At 38.7% G+C, this 8,156-nt stretch overlaps 1 non-coding gene across 1 annotated transcript; it reads left to right on the top strand.

Moving 5' to 3' along the window:
* The first annotated feature begins 7,147 nt into the window (after positions 1 to 7,147).
* LOC148688408 (small nucleolar RNA R71) lies at positions 7,148 to 7,258 on the top strand. Its single transcript, XR_015959597.1, has one exon. It is a non-coding gene; the product is annotated as a small nucleolar RNA R71 (small nucleolar RNA).
* Positions 7,259 to 8,156: the final 898 nt, after the last annotated feature.

Below are 8,156 nucleotides of genomic sequence, written 5' to 3'. Positions count from 1 at the left end.
ATGCTATTCAAATTCTTGGTGCAACACAACAAGTTTTAGATGGTGTTGAATTCTTCAAAGGACTTTGTACACCAAGAAGAATGATTCAAGAGAAGGTAGTGGCTGGAGAAGATGTAGAAGGCATCAAAGAGGACATATTTGAAACCACAATTCCCAAGGAAGTTGGATTTTATGACAGGGGACAAGTCATAACTTTCGAAGGGGTGTTTATTCTGGAGTTCATTTTGGAGCACACAGGTAAGCCGCCTCCCCGAATTTCAATTTTCTTTTATACTAACATGTGGTTAATGATTCAGGCACCCAATCTGGAATTTAAACTATTACCGGATCATTTCAAGTATCACCGCCCATTCAAAGATAAATTCCATGCCGTTTGATTTTATTTATGTAAAAAAAAAAAAAAAAAAAAAAAAAAAAAAAAAAAAAAAGAGATACTAAACATGGAGAAAGATGGAGCCTTCACAGAGGATGTTTACGTGAAGCCCCGCTACGAGGCGTCAAAGCAGATGGAATAGAAGCGGAAGGCATAGGAGCGGAAGGCGCAGAAGCGGGAGGCATCGGAGCGGAAGCCATCGGAGCTAGAGCATTCCAGGCCTCAATACTTGGCCAAGCGCTGGACGACCCAGGAAAAAGGTGCCTCTGGAGACAAGCCGCAAGCCTTTGACGGTCACTGTGAATTCGACCCTCAGATTCTTGCAGCTCATCAAGCTTTCTCTTCATGCCCGACAAATAGTTATTTGCAAGCACATGCAAACTTCTATTCTCGTACTTAAGCTGCTGGATCTCTTGCTTAAGACTCTCCACCTCTGCCATCAATGATTCCACCTGACGGGAGCGGGCAAGCAGGCGTTGGCCCATGTTGGACACAGAACTCGCACACTGAACACTAAGTGCGAGGGACTCTTGAACGGCCAACTCATCGGACCGTCCTGACAGCAGCCTACTATCTTTTGGAGTGAGGAGGTTCCTAGCTACTATTGTAGCTGTTGTGGCGTCCTGCATCACGGAGTCTTCACCTGTAAGAAGACCGTTAGAAGATAAGAAAGAAGGGCGCCATACGTTACCTTGACGCGGCGCGCCCGTATCACTGCTAAGGCTCAATTCCAAGCTAAGGTTCGATGAGTTTGCCATTTTTTCAAAAGTGTTCAAAGAAAAGGGATGGAGTTAAATTTCAAAGGGCCGGAGTCGATCTTCAAGAATGGGAAATCTTCAGAGTGTGTTTGTTGTGGTGATCGATAGCTCAATAAAAAAGCCAAGGCGACGCGTCCACCGATTCAAAAAGCCGGAATTTCCGGCGTAATTTTGGCGACGCTTTCTCGGCTTTTCAGAAGACGCGTTCAACTTTGTCAAAAGATTTCTTCTTTTCAGACAACACGTGGAGGCCATCACCGCAACTACATATCTTTAGCCGACAAGCGCAAAGTTCGGCGACGCTTTCTCTGCTTTTCAGAAGACGCGTGCAGCTTTGTCAAAAGGAGCCGCATCTGCACTACCACGTGTCGTTCAGAAAGCGAAGGGGCGTCGTTCAGAAATCGAAGGGGCGCTTGCTCAGAAATCGAAGAGGCGTATTCAGAGATCGAAGAGGCGCCACTATTTCAAAAAGCCAGAATTGCGGGATCAAAACGTTTGTCGACAAGGGTAAAAAGTACCACCACTTGATATTATCTCTATATATGTCGACCTTCGTCTTTTATGGCAGGGCAAACCTGAAGAAAATGCCCAACTCTCCCTCACCTCTGAGGGCGCACTCCCAGCAAAGCCTTTCGAAATACTCAATTTTTTCTTCTTCCCCAAAGATGATACCAGATGCCTGGAGTAAAGATGACCCAGGAGGAAATACATGTGCTGATTCATGCACCGCTTCTTCAAAAGCAAAGGTATCTCATATCATCAAGGTCAAAAGCAAAAGTATCTCATATCATGCTCTTTCCCTGTCTTTTTCTTTGTCCTTGTTCTTACTCGCATGGCAAAGTAAAAGAAGCAATCAGCCGGCACTTGGAGTCAATCTTCCGATCTGGAGCCAACTGCCTGGAACCTATTCCTGATTGCTTACCTAGCGTTGCTCTCGAGTAGTCATCTTCAACGGTTGATACACTTCCGGAGAAGGGACCACTTCTGAAAAGGGGAGCGAGTAAGGCAAGTGAAAATGATACATTGAAGCATGTGGAGACAAACATAGGCTGAGTTATCCTCCAACCCTTTTCAATACGAATTGGAAAGATTGAACAAAGAAACAGATAAAAGGGATAAGCTCAGACCTTCGGGGGAGACCAAATGAACCATCATGCTGCCCAGTTCAAGAAGTAGCACAAAGGAAAATCAACGATGGGCAGAAACCAGTTCAAGAGTAAGCCTGTGGAATCACAAAGATCAAAAGCCTCAATGCAATTACCAAGGAGAAGATGGAATTTACACTCTATAACCAGATTTGCGTCTCTAAACTCTTCTCTTTGTTAATTACATTCTGCCATGTTTAGTATGTTTAAGTGCTTTTTGTGTATTTACTTATGCTTTGTGTGAATCTATGCTTAAAACATTGAGGACAATGTTTGATTTAAGTGTGGGGGGGGGGGGGGGGGTAACTAAGTATGTTGATGCAAATTCGTTGAATTTTATCACCCATAACTTCAAGTGTTGTTCCTTGCTGTTTTAAATGTTTTTAAGGTGTTTTTAAACTGTTTTAGCGTGTTTTGTTTTATAACTCCGAAAATCACATAAAAATTTGAAAAACATTTTTTTGAAAAGCCTAAAAAGAGTGTTTTGAGTTGTTTTTGTGTCTTAGGGAACCTTCCAACGTTATGATGAGGATTTGGTTTGTAATTGCATGACTGTTAAAAAGAGTTATAAACATGGATGAAAGTTTGATTTACTCTTGGTATATGTTTAGTTATGGTTATAATGTATGACTTCACATGCAATCATAAAAGAAAAATTCGTTTTTGTAACATGCTTGAAGGAAGGAACTCATAATAACGCTACATCCCTGTGAGACTCGAGCCATTACCTTCTTTGGAGAGTTATATTCTGTGATTCTTTGTTTTCTAAAGTTGTTGCATGATCTCATTATTCCTTGCTTGGTTGCTACTTAGAAGGCGTTTCATCATATAGTTCCAAATGCTAGAACTCATGCCCATTTCATTCAAAGCATGTTATTGATTTGCATAACACATATTCAAGAAGAAGTTGTGTAGTGACCACCACCATAGCCAAATAGCCTTACTTCCCATACTTCGTATATGTTGTAAGTTTTAACCCCGTTGAGCCTTGTTTAGCCTTTATTCTTTGTTTACCCACATTTTCCTCACCTAGCCTAGTTTAGGACAATCCCCACCCTTGTTCTTAAAAGATAGTGAGCATGACTTAATTGAATTCCTTTTGAGTTACATTATGAAAGAAAATAAGTGTGGGGGAGAGAATGTTTAAGTGTTGATGTTTTGAGATTCAAAAGAAAAAAAAAAAAAAAAAAAAAAAAAAAAAAAAAAAAAGAGAGAAAAAAAAAAAAAGAAAGAATAAGTGATTGAAGAAAGGTTCCAAAACACCAATTCTGGGTGTAAATTGTCTAAACTCTCCCTTTTTGTTCAAAAGTTGAGTTTTCATTCAAAAGTGAATTCTAAGTTGATTCAAATGCTTTGCTCACTATTTCTTTAAAAACCTTTGTTTTCCATATCCCTTCTTTGTTATCCACATACCCCAAGCCCCGTTACAACCCTTGACTTCTATCTTGAGTGTTGTGTATTTCAATTTGTGGAGTTTGAACTTGGTATGGGCTTATGGTGTCACTGGTTCTCGCGTCTAAGTAGTAGCATTCCATTCATGAGATCATATCTAAACATGCTTATTAACTCCAGAAAATGCTTTCCTTATTATAACATATGTGAGTGTTCGTCTACATGTTTACATCAATCTTCTCACATATACCTAGTGTAGGGTGTGTAGTCAGAAAATCTGTGTGAAAAACAAGAGTACATCTAGTAAGAAATTGAGGGAATTCTCTAAGGCATGTTACTACATTCAAAACATGGTTTTAAATGCTTAATTGTGAACTAGTATGTGGTGACTATGAGTAAGAATGTACTTAAGTGTAAAGATGGCTCAAATCTGTGAGAATAATGATTTTTAATTTGTCATGTGCATTGGAAGTCCCTGATACGATTGTTGGAAGGTGTAGGTTGTGTTTTGTTCTTTTTGTTTTGTTTTTCTGTTTTGCTCGAGGACTAGCAAAAGCTAAGTGTGGGGGTATTTGATAGGAGCATATTTATGCGACTTAAATGGCTTGTTCTCGTACATTTATGTTATGTTTCTTTAGTTATTTTAGTTCTTTATGCTTCTTTTGTGTGTTTTCAGGTTCTAAGGGCAAAGTATGCAAAAGGATGCCTTTTGGAGCCTTTTGGAGCAAATTAGAGATTGGAATGGATATTATATGCTTGGAGCCAAAAGGATGGACGAAATTGAAGACTTGAAGTAGGAAAGTTAAATCCTAAAAAGACCTCATGTTTGAGCATCATTGAAAAGTCCTACGCATTTTAGAACACAAAAACAACATTCCTAGCAACCTTAGGACATTGTCGTGTGTTTCCTTGTGTCTCCCTTCCTTGCCATGCAAGGAAGGGCTTTGTTCCCTATTTTAAATACTTAAACACTACCACTTATCATTCACCACTTATCATATCATACATTCATTTATCACTTATCATAATCATTCACTTATCACTTAACATATCATACACTTATCACTTATCACTCATAATCACCTACAACATCCACCTACTTCACCTACAAATGACATAGCCATATGTTCCCTCCACTACTCCTATAAATACCCTTGCATTCATTCATTCATGGACATCTCATTTCATACACAACACACTACAAACACATTCTCCCTTCCCTAGCCGTGAGCTTCCCATTCAATTCACATCTCTCCATTTCTCACACCACAACACAAACACACACCATCTTCACATCCTGAAATTCCTTTCCTTGCCGTGGGTTTCTTTCCATTTTCTATCTTTCCTCATCCATTTCCATAAGTCCCCAATCCATTCAACACACCAACAACATCCTTTAGACCTTGTGCCATAATAACGAAGAAGAGAAGAGTGCCTAAACGTTCATACAATTCAAGTTTGAGTTGTTGGAATGTTTAGGTGTTTCTTTGATTTCAATGTTTAAATTCAATTTTCTTTGTTTTGTAATGGAAGAGAAGAGTGCCTAAACGTTCATACAATTCAAGTTTGAGTTGTTGGAATGTTTAGGTGTTTCTTTGATTTCAAAGTTATGAGGAACTAAACCCCCTTTAGCTAGGGGGTGATTCAAAATACATGTTTATGCTTGCATTATGAATTGATTACTTTTGGTTGGAATTTAATAAGTTGTGGATTCAATTTGTTTAACCGTTTGATTGATAACTTATTTATGAATGTTTATTAAGAATGCGTGCTTAATTTTCATGCATAAATATGACGCTAGAATATAAGTGAATTTCACCTAATCGTAATGAACTTATATTCACAAGTAGTGGAGGTTGCTTATAAACAATCGCGTTAAACGAATTCTTGGCATAAGTTTCATACGTATTCCATAGTAACGAATGCCTCGTCGATGTTTATGATTTCCGTTGAACTTAATGATCTTTGTTGAATGTCTCTATCATGCGTATTCCATAGTTAGGGACTTTGATTAAGAATAATTTGGTTGTAATGCGTATTCCATTCAATCCAACGAATCTAGGGAAATCTGAAAGTTAATTTAAGCGGACCTAATTAACTTGGAGCATTGAGTTTCATAATTCATCGAAAGACCAACCGAAAATCATCTTGTATGCAAGTGTGACATGTGTGGAGAAGAACCTTCTAGCTAGCATTCCATCCATATTTTCGTCACATTCATTTTTACATTCTGCCTTTAAATTACAATCTGTGTATTTAGTTTAATTTCGTCAAAACCTCAATCCCCCTTTACTTTAGTGTCTAATTTAGTTAGAAAGTGTCTTAGTTTGTGTTTATAAGTGTTTTGTATTCTTTGAGTCTTTTGATTTGTTTTAGTGTTTTATTGTTTAGTTTTGCATTCCTTGAGTCTAGTTTAGTATTTCTAACGTTTGTTTTACGTTTTTGAGTCAGTTTCCAAGTGATTTAGTAATCCCTCCTAATCCCCGGTCTAGAACGATCCCTACTTGCATCTTTACTACAATTGTCACAAGAGGGTTTTAATTTGTGTGCTTAATTAGTTCGCATCAGTCTTCCAGGGAATGGTATTGGTGGAGTGTATGGTTTCTCGGCCTTGTGAAGATTTGGTGCTTCAAATGAGGAAGTAGCATGGCTTGGTTCCTCATTTGATTTCTCATTGTCTCCTTGAGTAACACCTGCATTCACATGATCATATTCATTAGTAACTTCCTTGCCAACTCTATTATCAATAACCTTACCACTTCTAAGTGTAGTGATTGCTTTGGCTTGCTCTTGGTTCCTTTGGAGTATCACGGGTTGGCTTGGAAACTTCCCAACCTCTCTTTGGTTCAAGGCATCTGCAATCTGCCCCAATTGTGTCTCCATTTTGGTTAGGGCTGCTGAATGTTGTTGGAGAGTGCTATTTGTGGAATGTTGGAATTGCAAAGTGTTTTGGGCTAACAACTTAACCGTATCCTCAAGGGTAGTGGCAGGTTTTGGTTGGAAAGTTTGAAATTGATTGTTGTTCTTCCATGAAAGGTTGGGATGGTCTCTCCAACTCGGGTTATATGGAATACATATCATTCCTTGGTCTTTGATTGTAAGAATTCATTAGGTTCACTTGCTCTTGAACATACTCGGGATAAGCCTCCCTAGATGGACATCGATGAGTAGGGTGGTTTGGTAAGTTGCAAATGGCACACACTTCATTTGCTTTTGGCACCATGTTGAGCACGGATTCAAGCTTCCTTTCTAGGTTAGCTACCTGCAACAAAAGCTCATGATTAGAACTTGTTTCATAGACTCCAACTTTCTTACCCCTTAAATCTTTGTGTTGAGCATTAGACCCCAACATCTCATAAATGTTATATGACTCTTGAGCATTCTTTTTCTTCAATGCTCCACCTGCTGCACTATCAACAGTTGATTGACAAGTTTGGGTTAGTCCATCATAGAAAATTTGCATTTGTAAGTGAAAAGGTAACCCATGGTGTGGACATTGTATCAAGAGGCCTTTAAAACGCTCCCAACACTCGTTGAAAGGTTCTCCATCATCTTGTTTGAAGTTGAAGATTTGTCCCCTTAATGTGGCTGTCTTTTGAGTGGAAAAGAACTTCTCCAAGAACTTCTTAGCCACGGCATCCCAAGTAGTGAGGGAACCTGGTGTTAGAGTCATCAACCAACTCTTGGCCTTATCTTTCAAGGTGTAAGGAAACACTCTCATTCTCAAATTTGCTTCACTTACTCCCTGCAAAGGTAAACCACTCACAACATTGTAAAATTCTTTAATATGAGCTAAAGGGTCTTCATTAGGTAAGCCATAAAATGAAGGAAACATATGGAAATGTGAAGATTTGATCATAGTTTCTAGCTTCTGTGGGCAGCAAGATGCATGAAGGTGAATTTGGTATGATTGGTTGAGCAAAGTCCTCCAAGGCTCGAAGCTCATCTTCATTGCCCGCCATCTCCTCTTCTCCTTCCCAATTAAATTGCTCAGATTCTTTACTTGTTGAACTAGGTGAATTCCCTTCCTCTTCCTCATGGATAATGGATGAACTTGATGGCACAAAGTTGTCCAAAGTGTGGCCCTTCAATCGTTCAATTCTTTGGCCTAACTCAACAAGTCTATTTGACATATACTACCTGAAATAAAATACACAAGTGAATGAAAATCAACTAGCAAACAACAATGAAATGAATAAAAATAAACTTAAAAACGTTTGAAAGGACTCAAGGGACTCAAAACAGATTCACAAGACTCAAAACAAGCTAAAAACTCTCAAAACTGCCTAAAAACACAAACTGGGCAATTTTGACACTAAACTCAATTTTGGACGAAAATTAGGTTTGAGCTTGACTCAAAATGATTCAAAACACAAGATAAGACAGATTCTAAGCCTAAAACTTAACAAAATATGGGGAGAAATTGTATTTGGACGAAATGCAATTAAATGGACAGATTATAACGAAAGCAGATTGTAAAGCAAATTG

This window comes from Pyrus communis, unplaced genomic scaffold (genome assembly GCF_041283825.1).
Source record: "Pyrus communis isolate YQ-2024b unplaced genomic scaffold, ASM4128382v1 ptg000042l, whole genome shotgun sequence".
NCBI lineage: Eukaryota > Viridiplantae > Streptophyta > Magnoliopsida > Rosales > Rosaceae > Pyrus > Pyrus communis.
Note: the sequence above shows the minus strand (reverse complement) of the source record. Positions and strands in the feature narration are given on the sequence as shown.